This window comes from Haliotis asinina, chromosome 8, assembly GCF_037392515.1.
Source record: "Haliotis asinina isolate JCU_RB_2024 chromosome 8, JCU_Hal_asi_v2, whole genome shotgun sequence".
In the NCBI taxonomy this organism is placed as follows: Eukaryota; Metazoa; Mollusca; class Gastropoda; order Lepetellida; family Haliotidae; genus Haliotis; species Haliotis asinina.
This window is the reverse complement of record NC_090287.1, coordinates 18,592,845-18,612,810: the sequence shown is the minus strand read 5'-3', so window position 1 is coordinate 18,612,810 and position 19,966 is coordinate 18,592,845.

The window sequence follows — 19,966 nt, the reverse complement described above, 5'->3', positions numbered from 1 at the left end:
TAAATATATCTGCTGAGTGTTCTGTCACTAAATGTACCGTTAAACTTGACACTGATCCCGTATATTCCTTTCAATTCAATGTCATTTGTAATGATAATAAATGTGATAATACTGCAAAGAAGAAGAGCGTTAAGTGACTTCAAATCCTTTACATTTAGGCAATTTCAAGAAGTCATGCTTTTTATGTAACATACTTGTATGTTGATACATGTATTATTATTCTTTCCATCCAAGAAGGTTGCTTAAAGTTTGAAGAACCAAATATAATTTTGGATTGTGGAGACATTTATCGCTTTGAAAGAGGTGTGATATAATCATTATCATGTTGGGGAGTGTTTCACACAATTGTATACTTTTTTTAATATGAAGACTGAGTGAGCTTAGTTTTATGCTGATACTTGGCAATATTCCAGCTATAGGACAGCAGTACATAATTAATTGAGTATGGACCAGACAATCCGGTGAACAACACCATGAGCATAGATGTATGCAATTGGAATACCATGACTTGTCAACTGAACCTGTTAGCCTATCCTCCCAATACCATTTCGTTGCCTTTCACAAATGTTAGTGAAGATCAGTTCTAATCTGGATCGTCATGGGTCTTCATAGAGAGAACCAAATGTGGTTAAAGTATCTCAAACTGTTCAATACTATACACCAATACTTTCATGCATAACTGTTAATATGATGATTAATACTCTTTCAGTCAGTATGTGAATGTATCCTCACTGGCTTCATGGATGATGATCTTATCTCACACTTAAATGTTGGTACTGAGTGCTCTTCTATAATTTTCAATGTACCCTGCTTACAAACATTTCAATGTACCCCACTGCCAATGGCAACTCATTCGTTGCTTTGTGGCAGTGATATCGTGGTAGTAGAATTCTCTACCTCAAGTAACATTGACTCATGTGATATACAGAAATTGCCAATATTTTGCAAATGCAGATTGATGAAAGGGAGATAACTCTAAATCTGTTTTCTTGTCAGCAAAATCTATACATGGCTGCAAAAAGGTTTGTATCCATGCTTCAAAATAAACATTAAGGGTTTTCGTAAGATAAATAAGATGGTTAACTGGTCCCTCAAAGGGCTCACGGAACATAAACAAACATCGAGAGTACAAACATCATATATGCGCCCCTGGTGACCAATGACAATCTCATAATGTATGAATAGTCCAACCAGAATGTTAGGTTCAAGATGGTGGACAGAACCCTGTTTCAGGTTTCTTGTGTCAATCCTTCATGAATGTTTGTTCACTTAATGACATTTTAGCAAACACCCTCTATTCCAGAATGTTGGACTTGCCTCTGTAGTACTAAAATAGGCTAAAATAGAACATGTTTCTGCGAAACATTTGCATCACTTTAAATCTTGCATGTGAATCATTTTTGTTGTATCCGAACTTGGAGCAAACATAATGTCCATTTGAGTAGAACACCATGAGGAAATTATAGATAATGTTTAGTGAAACACTGGGATAGGCAAATTGAACCATGCATCTATACACATACCCAAAGTTAACTTACTTAAACTTAGTTAAACTACAGTGAGTGAGTCAATATGGTTTTGAACGATTTTAAGTGTAATATTCCAGCAATATCATGGCAAGGACACCAGAAAAAGGTTTCACACATTGTACCCATGTGGGGAATCGAATTCAGGCCTTTAGTGTGACAAGTTAACGCATCAACAACTAGGCTACCGTTATGTGACACAAAAATATACTTATACAACACAAAAATATACTTTGAGAGTCATGAGCACAATCCTGATAGCCTTCAAAAGTCAGTTGTGGTCAAGAATGTCAAATATTTATAGCAGAAAATAACATTATTAACATTTGGTAAATTGAAATCCCGCCCAAAATAAAAGCTTTTTGTTTGTATTTTGAGTGGTGTAGTATGATGTTTAAAGTATGTTACTTCAAGTTGGACTCATTGAAAATGTGACAAATATTTCAGAAGAAAATCAGGAAACACACAAGACTCATGCATCCTGTGAAACCCTGTACATTTATCTACTTAGGTTGCTGAGGCAAAACAGCTTTCTTGCCGTTTGGCCTCACCTGGATAAAGTCATAGGCTTCTCACCTGAATAATCTGTTCTTCTCATTTTCTTAACCCAGCAACACCTCACACACCCAGTCAACTATAATATCTATGTGTTACCGCAGCAACCAGCAGAAACACCCCTGTAGTGATGCAGAGAAGAGGATGAATGAAAGAGACAGAAAACAGCAGTTTGTGGTTTTGTTACACAGGGCACGGTCAGAGAATTCTGATTTGCTCTCCAGACGTTAAGGATTTTTGTGGACTGTTGATAGGCGCTGAGATGCCGTCGCTGAAAGCAAAGGTTCTGGACACATGAACTTCATCCTATATCATTTCTGTAATACTCCTCCATCCAAATTTTCTGTTTCAAAGACCAACTCAGCAGGACCACACCAATCTCCCAGAGCGAAAGTCCAATGGTGTCTTCATTCCATTGGGGTTCAGTAATATTCCCAGTATGAAAACAGTCTTGTCAGAAAGAATAGAAATCCCATAACCACATCGACCATCTAGAAGCAAATGGATGTTAAACACTGGGCTTGGCAGAGTGTTCATGGTACAGGGAGATTAACACACAAACTGTTCACCTTCATACAGAAAGCAGCTCACTACAGGGCTCCATGTGGGGGACAGTGACTCATCAGGCTTGTATACTCATCTCCGTGAAAACAGAGAACTAGCTTGATAAAAGACAACCTTCTTAGACAAATACATCGCTGCTATAGTTAGGGGTTGATACTCCTGAGAATGATTCCACTCACTTGTAGGAACCTACACAAACACTGTCTGGGAAAATGACTGACAGAAACACCATGCAGACCTCTTGTGGTTCCAGGCCTGCAGGGCAGGTATAGGAGAAGAAAACTCAAACATAGCTTTAAACATTTGGTCATTGAAACTCCCTTTCGTAAATAACAACTTGACAGGGATAGGCAGCTATTTGAGGATGTTTGATGTCTTAATCAACAAGTCATGACGATTGCTGTATGTGACAGTGCTGTTTTGTATCTGTCAGTGGGTATTGTAATTAAGGTGCGACTGTGCTTGTCATAAGAGGCGACTAATGGGATCAGGTGGTCAGGCTTGCTGACTTGGTTGACACATGTCATCGGTTCCCAGTTCTGCAGATTGATGCTCATGTTGTTGATCGCTGGATTGTCTGGTCAAGACTCAGTTATTTACAGACCCCTGCCATATAGCTAGAATATTGCTGAGTGCAACATAAAACTAAATTCACTCACACACTCATTGTAATCAAGGTAGGGACAAGGCAGTGGGGTAGCCTAGTGGTCAAAGTGTTTGCTCATCGTGCTAAAGGAGCAGGTTTGATTCCCAGCATCAGTGCAGTGTATAAAGCCCATGCCTGATGTCCTTTGATGTAATACTGCTAGAAGCAGGATAAAATCACTGTCACTTACTCACTCACACTTAATCATAATGACAGTCTTACTAATTCAAAGTCAGTTCATGATTATTTCCACATCCTCTTGAAAGAGGGTTCCTGAATGATGCCATATCCTTGTATTTGACATGTAAAGTCATCGATTTATGTCAGTGGGTCTCGTAATATGGATTCAGACTTTCGTATAGTTAGATTTCCACAGCTTCAACCTCTGAAAATGAAGAAAGACTCAGGGTTCCTTTTCATTATAAAATTTTTCCTATGGACTTTTTTCTATAAAATATGTTCATTTCAGACACTAGTTGTTAGTCTAACTTTTCTATATCTTGAAGATTATTCCATAGATTATTCCAACATGTTATCATGTTTTCCAGCTTGAACACCTTAAGATTGTCGAGCCAAGGTAGAATAGGCCTTCAGCAACCAATGCTTGCCATAAAAGACAACTATGCTTGTCGTAAGAGGTGGCTAACGGGATCGGGTGGTCAGACTCAATGACTTGGTTGACACATGTCATTAGTTCCCAACTGCGCAGGTCGATGCTCCTGCTTTTGATCACTGGATTGTCTGGTCCAGACTCAGTTATTTAAAGACCACAGAACATAGCTGGAATATTGCTTAGTGCATCATAAAACTAAACTCACTCACTCACTCACTCACTCACTCACTCACTCACTCACTCACTCACTCACTCACTCACTCACTCACTCACGCACTCACTCACGCACTCACACACTCACGCACTTGTTCACTAAGATTACTTCTATGTACCTTAATGTATTGCTGGGCCTTTTCAGCACTTCAATGTTGGCATCCATAAACCTTTTACATTTTAAACGTTTTGAAATTTATATGTAAACTTTTTATCAGAGTGGGGCTTAAGGTTTTGTTCAAGGCCACAAGGTAGCTATCTTGGAATTCCACAAGAAACATATCAGGCATCAGTATTTTAAAAACTTCAAGGAACACTAAGCTGTTGAGACTGTCAGTTTGTGTAGTACTAGGTTTGTTCAAGATATGAGGAGAAAATATATCTGCCAATGTCCATACTGGAAATGTAAAACAAATCATAAAGAAATAGTTTGACCAGTAAAGCTTCACACCTTTGTTATCATGATTTAATAGAGCCTGATTATCTTCCAGACGTCTTAATCTGATAATCTTAATATGTACATCAGCCACTTGAAAACAACAATTTCTGGTCATTACTTAGACACACATATTCGCAGTGATGTAGTACTGTTTTGACCTATTGCATTCTCCGGTTTAAAGTTTACATCAACCAAAGCAACAAACATAATTAAATCACAATTATCATGTATTCATGAGATATAACATACATTCCGATTATGAAAAAGCAAATAAAAAAATTCATAAGCGTACAGTCGCAAATCAAAAGTGCATTCAGTGGCTGAAAATAGTTCTCTCCCTATTTCTAAAAGAAAAATTCAGTGCAACCTGTAAGCAATTATTGTAACATACAGGTATGTAAAACTTATATATATTTCGCATTTCCAAACTGTCTACACAAACCTATTCTTTAAATAATTTAAAAAGATGACTTAGTAAATAACGTTTTGGTCACAACTGATCCTATTAAAATTATGAGCTGGAAAATTGTGATTTTGAAAGTCAGTATGATTACACGATGCCATTTAGGAAGATGTAACATTTGTCATATTTGGGATTAGACTTTCTTAGTTAAGTACAGTTTCTCTAACTGATGAATATCAGTAGACATAATCCGGTATTTAACAATAAACATTACAACTAAAGTCATCTTTATTAAATCTTAACAAGTAGCTTCACTCCCAACTGTATGTGAGCAGTCAAGTACTGAACATATATCTATCTTCTCTTCTTCTGCTGTTTTGTGCGTGATACCACCTTGAGCTCTGATGAGAATTACTTCTGCAACCACTTGTAGCACGCTAATTGAACGTATGATTGATCATGTAAACCAACCCCTCACAGTCTCTGACAGGTGTTAAAAACAACTAAATGTACCTCAAAACCACATGGGCATTCTCAGTTGTATGATGTCTAGACCGCCCTCCAGTATGTTTATTTTCACACAAATTCTGAATTTGCAACAACATTATTTTGCAAACAAGGTGTACATCAAGTGCACTGCTCAGTCAAGATACCATAGAAAAAATGGACTGGAACTTTTCCAGCTGTCTCTCAGCTGATAATGAAGACTGTGTCTGTTCTAGGTGTCCCAGTGTCAGCTGATTGGTTGATATGCTGACTTAGATGCTCTCAAATAACTTCAAACGATATGCTTCACCGAATACTTGTATGTCATACAAAAGAAATGCACTTGAGCTCTTTATCATTTCTAATGTGAAACTGGTCCAAAAGGTTTGCATTCATCTCTTTCTTACTTGTCCATCATCACCATTTCTTCTGGGATTTTCATGTCTTCTGTCTACTATCAGTAGGTCGTGATAGCTGAGAATCTTAGCAAAACAAATTAAAAACGCATTGACCTTGATAGATCTGTGTTTGAGCTTAAAGGTGAATGACATTTTTGCCATTGCATCTTTTCAAACTGTTACAATTCTCTCTCATTACATTGAATTCATACATTGAATGTTTATAATTACAGTGTTACCTGTCATTTCTTTTCTCAGCTTCAGCTGTTTATAAAGACCACCTAGCAGGTTCACGTGACCACCAGAGTGAATTGTGTTATCATCTTGTTGATCAGTATTTAAAGTTATACCATAGGATGTTAATGAGTATCTACATTTATACCATAGTGTGTTAGATTCATGTAGAAGGAAAGCCTTGATGGAAACCCAGAAGTATTGGTATGGTGCAGATAAACAAGAATCATCACTGGTGTGAATCTGAATTGAAGCAAATTTGGTAAAGCAAAACTGTTATACACAATCAGGTGTCTTGGATGGCTTGCCACCAGTTTCTGTAGTAAAGGAGCATTCATTCTTACTTCAAATAATGTCACGAACATAACATCACACATCCTACTCATCCTAGTTTTTTTGAGTGAGTGAGTTAGTGAGTGAGTGAGGTGGCTTTTATGCCCTTTTTAGCAGTATTGAAACAGTATCATTGCAGGGGACACCAGAAATGTATTTCACACAATGTACACATGTGGGGAGTCGAACCAGGTCCTTTGGCACTCTTGAGCAGAAGTACAATGATGACAAATAATAGTATTGAACTGTAATGTGAATATTTTTACAGAAATAGTAAGTTATAACCATAACACACCATGTTTGAACAAACTAGAGGTGAAGGAGATGTCTGGGCAGTCATTGGAGGGTGTTTAATGTTTTAATCAACGAGTCATGAAGGTTGCTGTTTGGTACCTGTTAAGGGGTATTGTAATTAAGATAGGGACAAGGAAGTAGGGTAGCCTAGTGGTTAAAGTTTTTGCTCATCATGTTAAAGGCCCAGGCTTGATTCCCACTATCTCAAGCCTATTATTGATATCTGAAGCTACTTGTTTAATCATATTACCGATGAAAGATCATATACAGTTGTCCTGTACAAGGGTTAGGGTCCATGAATACAGTTCTGAGTATAAAACAGAAATACAAATATATATGCATCTTCAGTGACCAAGTACAATAACATATCCTGTATTTAGGGTTTCTAAGCTCATCAGATCAGTAGATTCTTTTGCAAAGGATTTATGAATGTACTAGTTGTGAAGGACTGTTTATATCATTATTATTATTGTTATGCAAATGTTTGTATACCACCAATGTCCAGTTCTGCTGCTCAAAGGTGCTTTATTTTATCCCTCGATCACTGGATGTCCATTACAACAACACATATTTACAGTCTCAACTCCCTGGGGATCATACAACTCTTGCTGCCTACAAGGTGCACCGGGTTAATGTGGCTTTCCCATCCTTGTCAGTCACTCTAAAAATGTTATTACCAACCTTCTCAAGGGGAAAACAGATTTTTACCTTGAGGAATGCTCTCATCAGAACTGCTTTTTGTCTGTTAATTTTTTTTTTTCATTAATGCCCCATTCCACAATATTCCAGTGATAACAGTCTGTAAATGATTTAATCTTAACCAGATAATCCAGCAATCAGTATGATGAGCATTGATCTACTTTGGGATTCCATGATATGTCAGTTGCCTCTAATGTCAATTCTACCATGACTTCAGTAAATACTGGATTGTGATTGGTTAATCAAAGTCATCCAGAGGTATATAATCATGTTATATACCTCTGATTTTCCAACACATTATGTATTTGTTTAAAATCTGAATAACGTGGTTATGGTAGAATGGAGATAAACGTAATCTGTTGGAAAATCAGAGGTATATAACGAAATTATAATAGCTCTAAATTTTGTATTTAAATCCTCACGCTTCACGTTCAGTTTTAAATGAAATTTAGAGCTATTATAATTTCGTTATATACCTCTGATTTTCCAACACAGTATGTTTATCTCCTAAGTATGGACTGCAGAAGGCAAATCCTAACCTGCATCTTCATGGGTTTCATCTTCACTAAAATGATAAATGCATGTGCGGACTGTCCAATAAACATGAACGTGGAGTTACACTATATACATTTATTCATTTCCTGCAGCCTATATGTTCACCTATATTTTATTGGCATCTTGCTGTCTATAACAGACAAAGCAACACTAAACATCAGAGAAGATACAAACAAGGCAAGAATTATTTAAAACTTGGAAATATCTGCCGAACCTGTGGTAGTTAATTCATGAATTCAGCAGTGAGACAGTCCATGAAAATGAGGAATAGCAAATGCTGGGCATAGTCACAACAGAAACTTGCAATATATCCCCCATCACTTCAAAGGCAATGCTTATTACAAGATGTGGAACATCTTTCGCTGGTGCTTCAGTTATGCGTCTTCCCATGCCATCATTGCTTCCGGTTTGTCAGGGTTATGTGATTGTCTTGGTCCTATCACTGTTGATTTACCATTCCTGACATTCAGCATGGAGGAGGAAATTTGTTTAGCATATCTATGCACAACTGTTTGGGTAAATTTGTGTAGGAGCACACATTTGTTGACCTCATGTTAATCTGGTGCAAAGAGCATACACTTAGTGCTTGTATATGTACTACTGTTACTATGTAAACACTCACAACCCGCGCTACTTTCCCTCTGCCTTTTCACTGCATACATCTTCATGTTGGTTCTGGCACAATTTCCAGAGACAGGATTATGCAAAAGGTTTTATATCTTTCTTATACAAGCTTAATGAAAACATTCAGAGCAGTAAAAATCTGATTCCTTTTCATAACATCAACCTGCCATAGCCTAAGTGTTGTCAAGGAGTCAGTGTTAAATGTTAAAGCATGTTTACAGTACAATGCAGCTTGTGAGCTTCACCGTATCTTCCCAGGTGAATTTGTCAGGATTGTCACTGGATGTACAGATTTTTTTTGAGTAATTTTATATATAAGCATATAAGTATTTCAGAATTATGTAATTTAAAAACAGGTAGATATATATGACTGAAATATGTATAACGTTTACTCAAAACTTTGTACAAAAAAACCTTCAAAATTCATGCTAATTCATACAAACATATTATTGGACGTGCAATGATTATTTAATTGAAGAATATATGTGAAAATAAGTGTTGTTTTATAATTTCATAATGTCAGTCATCTGGTCAATCATAATTGAGAGGGTCAGTTTAAACTTTATATGCAGAATGTTATAGCATGTACAACAAATTCACATACCATTGAAGTTTACATACAAAATAGTTATTGGAATAGCTATTGCGATCTAAATGCAAAGTTTTACTGGGCTATCGAACGTTAGTTGTCACTGCCAGGCAGAAAGAAATGTGAGATCTTCTACCCAGGTATGTGTCAACCCCCCTAATTCTAGGTATGATAGACACGCCTTATGTATGGATATAAACAGCATATAATAATCTCCTTGATACCTCACCAATCCCAGTTTAGTTTATGAAAGGACCTAGTCATGGTGGCCTACTCATCCTGGTTGCCTCCCTTGGGTGTAGCAGGAACCTGTGATTATGGTTGGAATCCAGGTTTACTTTGTGTTTCTAGGTCGTGTCAATACCTGCGGTTTTCACCAAAGAGATACATATCTGAAACATGTATCAGTTTAGGCTTTCCTTCCACATTAACCTGTTGTCCTTTGATATAAGTAAGTCACTGCTGAAAATAAGCATTAACCCAAACTCACTCAGTATCACTTTATGGCCCTTCAACAGTCCTTCTTTCAGCAAACCCATTACTGCAAACCCACACAGTCTGAATATAGTCACAATAATTCCACGTAGTATGTCTGTAACCTGGCTAGTATTAGAATATTAGAATTTCATAGATTGATGCTCATGCTGTTGACCACTGGATTGTCTTGTTCAAACTCAGTTATTTACAGACAACTGTGACATAGCTGAAAAGTTGCTGAGTGCAGCATTAAAAGGGCAAGCAACTAAATAAAGTAGTGTTTTCCAAGTGTCTGAGTTCAATTCCACAGACATGTATTTTCATCCTCAGCTGTGGCTCCACTGTCACGGTATGGCTTGGATTTTGCGAAAACCTGCATATAATTCAACTCACTCAAAGCATAAATATACAAAGTTTACTAATTAAAAACAAAATATTTCCAGGTACATGTATCAATATTTTTTTGTTTAGTCCCTGTTTTGAAGAATTTCTATGAATTGTGATTCATGATTATCAATAAACCAGTTCCACAAGAGTCAGACAGTCCATTTTTGGTACAAAGCTTCTTTTTTATTCCAGGTATACAGCAGACAGTGTGTGTCGTTAATCATTTGTCAGTTAAAGTCCACCAGAAACTGTTATCTAAATTCACATAGCCTTGTAGGCTTCTACCACAAAGATTACAGCAGTGCACAGCAGTACTCCGATATTTGTCAAGGAGACAGTAAGGAAGGGAGAGTGATGTTGATTTCCTGGTTTATCAACTTTACCTGAGTTTATTTTGAGGAGCAGATTGAATGTTGTACTACAGACAGTATCGCCATTTATCAGAGAAGTATGCCAGCCTGTAGCCGGGCCCTGATAAACTATTGCCAAGCAGTAATATGCGTCTTTATTTGTTAGACACTGAACTAGCATTCTCAAGATGCAGTCAGTATTTTTTTTAAAATAAATAGATATATTTTTTCACTATGCAATGCAGCGAGAAGACTACACTGATACATATGATGATTGTCCTATGTTAAACATGTCTGTCAGATTGTGCAATTACCTCTAGCTGCTTGTGTTGTGTTGATCAGATTTTGAAATATTTAATAAATATAAAATAACATAATGACTATGTAGAGTGAGTGAGTGTGTATGGTTTTATGCCAGTTTTAGTAGTACACCAGTAATATCATGGTGGAAGATGACAGAAGTGGTCTCAATACATTGTGGCCATTCCTTTGACAGAAAGGACAAAGATGTCAACCACTGGACTACTGCACCACCTCAACAATATAAAAGAAATAATTCTATTCTTAGAAAATCTGAAAAAGTCCACCCATACCTCACCCCCAAACTGTATATACTCACAAAATATTGCACTTTTGATTTGTGATTGAACGCTTATAATTTTGTATATTTGTTTTTTCTCAATTAGCAATGCATTTTGTATATCATGAATAAGTGATAACTGTGTTTAAATTGTTTGACTTTTTGATAGCATGTGACTTTTAAAAATATGAAATGATAGTGTAATCATACATAGATAATAGTAAAGCATGACCATTAGTATGAGGTATCCTAATTCATTGTACAGAGTTGCTTCCCTTAGCAGTGCCTGAATCAGCTACCCAGTTTCTTAAGAAAGGGGAAAACTGTCTTCTATAATCATCTATATGTGAGTTACTAGAGTAGATTATTGTTTACTGAGCTAGTCAGGTCTTCATATAAAAGTGACCCTATACTACTACAGACATAAACAAGCAGCTCAGAGAGTTAGACCTGGGGATTCCAGCCTCTGTATGACTAAATGATGGACTTGTATACACAATGAGGGCGGCAGGTCTACAAGAAGATATATACAACAGTGGCAATGTTATCAGTCTGGTAAACAGCGACTGGTCAGATCTGTCATTTCCTCTGACTAACTGCATTGCCAGTGATAAAACCAACAAGGACAATATTTTAAATATGGTGATTAAGTCAGATTGTGTGAGGTTGGACAGCAACTACAGCCACTGTCTGGAATTCTTAGCTGGTCTGTGAAACAAGCCAGACGCTTTTGTGTGCCTGAGCATTAACTCTTTCACGACTGACAAAAATCCATACCCGGCATAGTTAACCCTTTCCTTATAGATGGTTCTCATTCATCATTATACTGTGAAATCAGCAAAGTGTACAGATAGCAAAGCACAGTTAAAAAAATGCAAGATTATTTTCATTTAAATCTGTGTATGTGGTTATGTCTGTCAGATTTATACCGTTGAAGATCTGGGGTAGAACGGGTCTTCAGCAACCCATAATTGCGACAAAAGGCAACTATGTTTCTTGTAAGAGGCAACTAACGGGTTCACTGTCTTGGTTGACACATGTGATCATTTCCGTATTGTGCAGAGATGCTCATGCTGTTGATCACTGGAGATGTCAGCGGGATATCACAGAGGTGTGAGTGGGATGCCACAGGTATGTGAATGAGATGCCATAGAGATGTGAGTGGGATGCCATGGAGATGTGAGTGGGATGCCATGGAGATGTGAGTGGGATGCCATGTAGATGTGAGTGGGATGCCACAGGTATGTGAATGAGATGCCATAGAGATGTGAGTGGGATGCCATGGAGATGTGAGTGGGATGCCATGGAGATGTGAGTGAGATATCACAGATGAGCGTATGATGCCACAGAGATGTGAATGTGATATCGCAGAGATATGAGCGGGATAGTGTTGTGAGTGAGATGCCATATAGATGTGAGTGAGATATCACAGATGAGAGTATGATGCCACAGAAATGTGAATGTGATATCGCAGAGATATGAGCGGGATAGAGTTGTGAGTGAGATGCCATACAGATGTGAGTGAGATATCACAGATGAGAGTATGATGCCACAGAGATGTGAATGTGATATCGCAGAGATATGAGCGGGATAGAGTTGTGAGTGAGATGCCATACAGATGTGAGTGAGATATCACAGATGAGAGTATGATGCCACAGAGATGTGAATGTGATATCGCAGAGATATGAGCGAGATAGAGTTGTGAGTGAGATGCCATAGAGATGTGAGTGAGATGCCACAGAGATGTGAGTGAGATGCCATAGAGATGTGCTAGTCATAAGCCCCAGCTGAAATGTGAATGACCCTATCAATCACTGGTTGCATGTTTAAGGCTGTTCGTAACAACAGATCTGACAGCATCACATACAAGTCCATAACACCCTTTAAGACTGCCTGAAAAGATCCGTCGTTGCCCTTTTGCAGACACCTGGTGTCATCACTGTTTTTCATTATCCATGTATATGATTTTTATTCCCATTTTTTCCCTTACACCTAATAGAATTTGTTTTTGAAGATATTCAAGACTAGGTGTTCTTTTGCACTGATGTTCTATATTTGATAATGGCATGTTCAGGATGATGTACATGCGTTATATATCTTTTACTTAGGAGTACTTCATTCATCAGATGAATGGAAGCTAGAAAGCAGCGAGCACCATATATTTACATTATATGTCCTTTACTGAGGAGATAAAACACAGCATGTTTATCTCCATTCTGCCATAACAGAATTAAAGAAAAATCCTTGATGTTAGTGTTGGCACAAATCTGGTGAAATTTAGCAACATTGGTCGGGGATAGGAGTTTGATAGTTGACCAAGTTTCACAGGGTGACTCCTGCACATCTCTTGATGTTCGTACATGTAGCGCATGCGATCTCTCCTTGGTTGGGATGTTTTTGGGGTGGGGGGGTACTTAATGGTTAAAGCGTCCACTCGTCACGCTTTCGATTCCATGCATAGATACAGTGTGTGAAGCCCATTTCTGGTGTCCCCTGCTGTGATATTGCTGGAAAATTACTAAAAGTGGTGTAAAACCATACTCGCTCTCATCATTCACTTGCTCACTTAGGCTGTTTGTTGTTTCATGCTGCACTCAGCAATATTCCAACTATTTGGCAGCATCTGTGAATAATCAAGTGCGGACCAAATTATCCAGTGATCAACATCATGAGCATCATTCTACACAATTGGGATACGTTTATGTGTTTCAACCAAGTCAGCAGGCCTCACCCCCAGACCCTGTTAGTGGCCCTTTATGATAGCATGGGTGGCTGGAGATCAATTTTTCACAGGTATCTGTCTAGGCAAGTGACTTTGTTTTGAAGTTGATCATACTGACCAAGTCAAAATGGATAATATGCTAACCTTGCAGCACCTGAAAAATGGGGTTTTGGACTCCCTATTTAGATGAAGAGTTAGGGAAGTGGTTTTGAATGAGTTTCTTGTATTAAGTGCTTGGAGGAGACTCATATCCAATCCTGGGCCCCGTTTCACAAAACTCTCATAAGCCTAAGATATAGTAAGTTTTCTCGTAGCCATTGTGCCTCCTATACTGAAACACAGGAGCTACGGATGCTACAAGAAAAGTTACGAGATCTTAGGCTTACGAGAGTTTTGTGAAACGGGGCCCTGTTGACTAAGTATGTTAATGTGCATGCTCCTATGTTGTATTTACAGTTTTAACGTTACTCAAACAAACCATTGTTGTCAATAATAGTACATGCTGCAGCTACATCATTACCTAACAAACAGTAAACAACCCGAAACATCAGTATGACAATGCTATGAGGTACCACCACTCACTATAATAAAGAGATTATGTGATTACAGTCAGATATAGAGAGGCACCAGATTTCGAGGTCACTTCTCCTTCATGAGATATTTACACTGTTTTTTGTGTTTCTTTTCAACCTAGTCTCACACTCTGGTGCTTTGAGCTTTGTAGTAAAAGAAATTTGGCATTTTGTAACCTATACTTGCATCATTATTTTAAAATACCCACAAGTAATGTCGGTCTGTCTGTGCATCTGTCTGCCGGTCCATCCATCTGTCCATAATCATTTTATTCCGGAAGCATAACTCAAAAACTGTTCAATATTTTTTGACAAAAATTGGTAGATATAACAAATAGAACCTAAGGTTGTGCCTTTTGTTATAGCCAGAGTTTTGGCATTATTATCCCCTGCCATGTAATGTGGGAGGATAGTTGACACCTCTTCTGTTTGTCCCCCCGTCCGCCATCTGTAATCATTTTGTTTCCAGACCATAACTCAAAAAACTGTTCAATATTTTTAGATCAAAATTGATGTTATATATAATTATAGATGTAATAATCTGAACCTATGGTTGTGCCTTTTGCTATTTCCAGATTTTTGGTGTTTTTATTTTATTTTATTTTTTTCCATGGAACGTTTTGGTGTTAGTCTAGTGGTGGGATGGGTTTCGTTTCTGGAGCATAGCTGAAAAACTGTTCAATGTTTTTCTGCAAAACTTGGGTGATATAACTGTCAGAACCTAAAGTTGTGCCTTTTGCTGTTTACAGGTTTTATATGATTTATTGTTTTCTCAGTTTCCATGGAAACAATTCAGACTTTGTCTCAAAATGGAGCGATAGGCTTCGTTTCCCGGAGCAGAACTCAAAAACTTCTTAATGTCTTTCTGCAAAACCTGGCCTATATGTGAGGCAGGCCCTAAAGTGGTGCCTTTTGCTATTTACAGATTTTTGTGATTTGTCATTTTCCCTGTTTCCATGGAAACAATTCTGACTTAATCTCAAAATGGAGGGATGGGCTTCGTTCCGGAGCACAGCTTGAAAACTATTTAATATTCTGCACATCTTGGCAGCTATGTGATCCAGACCACAAAGTGGTGCATTTTGCTGTTTAAAAAATTCTGGTATTTTTGTTTTTCCCAGTTTCCATGTGATCCAGACCACAAAGTGGTGCATTTTGCTGTTTAAAAAATTCTGGTATTTTTGTTTTTCCCAGTTTCCATGGAAACATGAGCTTCATTTCCGAAGCACAACTTCTTGAAATCTGTCAGGAAAACTTGGCAGATATTTGAAACACAACCTGTATGCTGTGTACATTTTTTGTGATTTATAATTTCCTCAGGTTCCTTGGAAACGATCTGAACTCAAATGGGTGGGATAGGCTTCGTTTCCAGAGCAGAACTCTAGAACCATTTAATATTTCTTCACCAAACTTGGTACATAGCTTGGTCCACTGGTGTACTGGTGCCTTTTGCTTGTTTTGGAATTGTGAATTAAATAATGTTGGCATTTTATGGCAACAAGTTTGACTTAGGCAAAAGTTTGTGGTAGTGCTCTTTTCCGGAGCAGAACTCAAAACCATTCAGTGTGTTTCTTTACCAAACTTGGCACATTGCTTGGTCTAGTGGTGTACTGGTGCCTTTTGGTAGTTTTTGAATTCTGAATGGAATATTTTTGGCATCCCCATGGCTCCAAGTTTGACTTAGACTGAAATTGATGGTTGTGCGCCTTTCAGGAGCAGAACTTTTAAAACCTTTCTTTACTCACCTTCCACTTTTCTATATACCGATACACACCAAAACATTTGGCATAATTTAACCTGAAGACATTCATGTAGGATATTATACTGTTGTGAGGTATATTGATGATTTTGTCTTCCTGTTGGTATTTCTATTTTTCACGGTTTCCATGGAAACAATTGGGACTTAAAAGGGAGAGCAGGGTTCGTTTCTGGAGCACAACTCAAAAACTGTTTGATATCTTGGCAGACTTATGAGGCAGATCTTGAAGTAGTGCCTTTCGCTATTTACAGATTTTTTGACATTTATATTTATTATGGTTTCCATAGAAACAATTCTAACTTAGTCTTAAAAAAACATCAAGTAACTGTCAGTTGATTTGTTCTTTCAGATATGTTGAGGTGGGAGTAGATGTCATTTTCTTATGACCCTTGATTGTGATTTGATGTCTCTAACCAACCAGTCAACATCAAATATTTTCTAGATTTACACTGTAATTTTCTATTGCAAAGTAAGCTGATCAAAATCTTTTATGGATAAATCTTCTTTGATCCTTTACACACAGTATTTCAGGGTCATTTCAGATCACTTCATCAAGTGATCTGAAATAACCCCAAAATGTTGTGTGTAAAAGATTAAAGAATTTTAATCTATGAAAGATTTTGGTCATCCATAACAACTTCTAAATTCCCCTAAAAGACATCATAAAGAAAGTTGTTTTCTTGCATATGTTTCATTTTGGAGAAAACATAAATATAGAACCATAAACATTCACATACATTTTATCCCTGGCTTCTTTTTCAGGCATGTAAATATCTTGAAAATGAAGTTGTTTTCTCAGAAAATATTACCTATGTATGTCCACCTTTTATTAAAAAGATATTCCTATTACTTTGACGTTTCCATGGAGTTAAGACATGTATCTATTTCAGCACATCATTCAGAGGAATGCTTACTTATACAGCAAGCCAGTTTAAACAGTAATAGAAAGTGAATTTTGTTGCCTGAAAATTGAAGATAAACCCATCCTTTGAGTAGTTTATTTTGAAATATAGGTGTAACTTAAAATCCACTTCAATAAGATGCTTGAGATAGTATGGGCCCTGACCCAGGATAAAGTGTATCACAGGAGACTTTCCATCATCATAGCCCCCCCAATGCAAGCTAATCTGACTGACAGAATTTATCAGATCTTTTTGCTGCGAGCAATTAGTCTCAGATACATTATAGTCCTTTTCAGATAAGTTTGAAATGATACACCTTGGTGATATGTATCTAGTTTGCAATTTGATACTGTTTACAAAACACAGAGAATTTACATAATGTCTTGGCTTTGAGGGGAAAAAAAGCATCAAAACTCATTGTGGCATGTATGGTGTTTACTCCTCTTTACAAAGCTGTGTGGAGAAAAACAAATGAGTACTATACTCAAGAAACAGTACTGACACCACAAATATAATCTCATCAGGTAATTTAAAGTTTTGTTAGATGATATCTCATCAGTTTATTCGTCTGTCTTGTTGTTTAACAAGGACATTCGTGATGGATGTTTGTGAGCCAAGGTGTCACCCTGCTGTGTATCTGAGAAAGCAGTACATTGAGGGAAACTGTTTCAAGGAGTACTAGGAAGTTATAGCTGATATACCATGGTGATTAGTCTTGTTGTACAGACCGGGAAATAAATGTATCAAGAAAGCCCCTGCAAGTCTAGAATATGTGGTAAATGAGGAAAGTTTTTCAGTATTCTCAAATTGTAACTACAGCATACAGCATAATTCAGGACTGTTTCTTCAGTAAGTTGGTTGTTTAGTTACTCAAAAAACTACAACCTGAAGATCTGTGTTTTGTGTATGGGATTGATTTGTTATTTTTGATATGCAAGAAGAGAGTTCTCTAAGTGCAAGAAGTTTATGGTTTCTTAGAACCCTGAGCCCATGCTTGTTTGAACTGACATGAAGCATGATGTATGAATAAAGATATCAGCAGATTCTTCCCTTTCACTTAGGCTTTTCCTAAGTTATCCAGAGATTGTCAAGAAAGTTAATGCAAGAAACCAACTAAAATTACCCAAAGTGCTTTAGCATCCTTGTCCACTGTCTCTTCCTTACCCTCTGGTACACGTCCTATTATCCCCAACAACCATTTGAAACTTTACCCAATCAGAGGCTGCTTATACTTCTACCCCTCTTTCCATAAGTTGGAACAGAAAACTTTTTGAACAGCTATTCTCCATACTGAAGTCAGCTATGGAGAACTGCTTATCACATGGAATTGCAGAAATAATGACAAAAAGCATCCCTCAGCCCAGGTAAAGGGCTAACAATCAAATGCAAGTTGTTCCCAAGGAATCAGCAGCTGCCAAGGAAGTCACACAGATACTGGACAGTGAACATGGCAGTTGTATCTTTGTATCTGACATACTTGCTGCCTCTACCATTTGGGGCACTACAAACTCTGTCTCACAGTTCCTGAACTTCATTGTTTTCCACCCATGAAGGTCCCAGGGTAGAATAGGCCTTCAGCAACCCGTGTTTGCCATAAAAGGTGACTATGCTTGTTGTAAGAGGTGACTAATGGGATCGGGTGGTCAGGCTTGCTGACTTGGCTGGGACATGTCATCGGTTCCCAATTGCACAGATCGAAGTTCATGTTGTTGATCACTGGATTGTCTGGTCCAGACTTGATTATTTACAAACCGCCGCCATATAGCTGGAATATTGCTGCGTGCGGTGTAAAACTAAACTCACTCACTTACTCACTCACTCATTGTTTTCCTTTCCTGCAATGCTAGAGCCCTAAATTACGCAAGTGTTGGATACAGCAGTTCCAAGAGCTCACATTTCACTGGGACTCATGTTCCATTTGAAAGGAATTATTTGCTTGTGTCAAAATTATGTATATTCAGAGACTATGACATAGTCCAGCCACTGAACAAATTTGGTGAGAAACAAGCCATCAGCCAGAGATCAGCTATGGGCACTTGTTCTACTCAGACTGGGGCGAAAGCACATGTTCTGTAAGCCATGACTTCTAACAGAGACAGCTGAACTGTCCAGATACCATTAGTCGCAGTATGTGTGATTCAGGTCAACATACCCATGCTGATGTTGCACAGAATCCTGAGTCACAGAGTCACAGAGACATCATGAGTCACATAGGGAACAATTGGATTCAATTGATTTGACCCACAATATTCTTCTCAAGCCAAGGAACATGTACTCAACAAATTCGTAACCAGAAATTATCCTTGGTACTTTGCAGGGTATCCCTGAGGCTAATAAGAACTTAAAAAAATCTTCTTGATGATGATGATGATGATGATGATGATGATGATGATGATAAGCTGTTTCTTCCTTTGGTGATACAACATATTTACTGAACACATGATTTTCTACTACCAGATGACCATGGGATGAGGAAGCCCAGCATGATAGGCCAGCACTCATGGGTTGATACGAGGAAAGTTTTCCTTGTCTTGAAGGAGCCAATGTCACCATTGCTGTAGGGTGGTGGAGTGGGTATATGGCAACCTGTTACCCACCAGTAATCAGATTCAAAGTTTGCCAAGGGTACATGGTAGCTGGATTAAATCATGGACGGAACATTCCACACACTTCACACAGTCCAGGAAGTCCTATCATTGCCACAGTTACAAGCTTAACATGCAGGCCTAGGTCTAGTAGTCAAGAAGCATATCATATTCAGAGGAAACACATCTTAATAATGATGAGTCCCTTCCTTGGGCACCAATGGGTGGCCATGTTGACATGGTTTGATCTTTGAAACCAGGGCTTGGAGACACCACAAATACAACAAGCGTGCAGTTAGATGACCATGCACATTGCAGATTCCATGATTGCACTAAATGATCACCTTAACAGACAGAATCATCATCAGTATACACAATAATGAGTCAGACTTGAACACCATCCAAGCCAGATTATCATGTGCTGCCTACCATGGCACAATCATCCACTGGGTCATCAGATC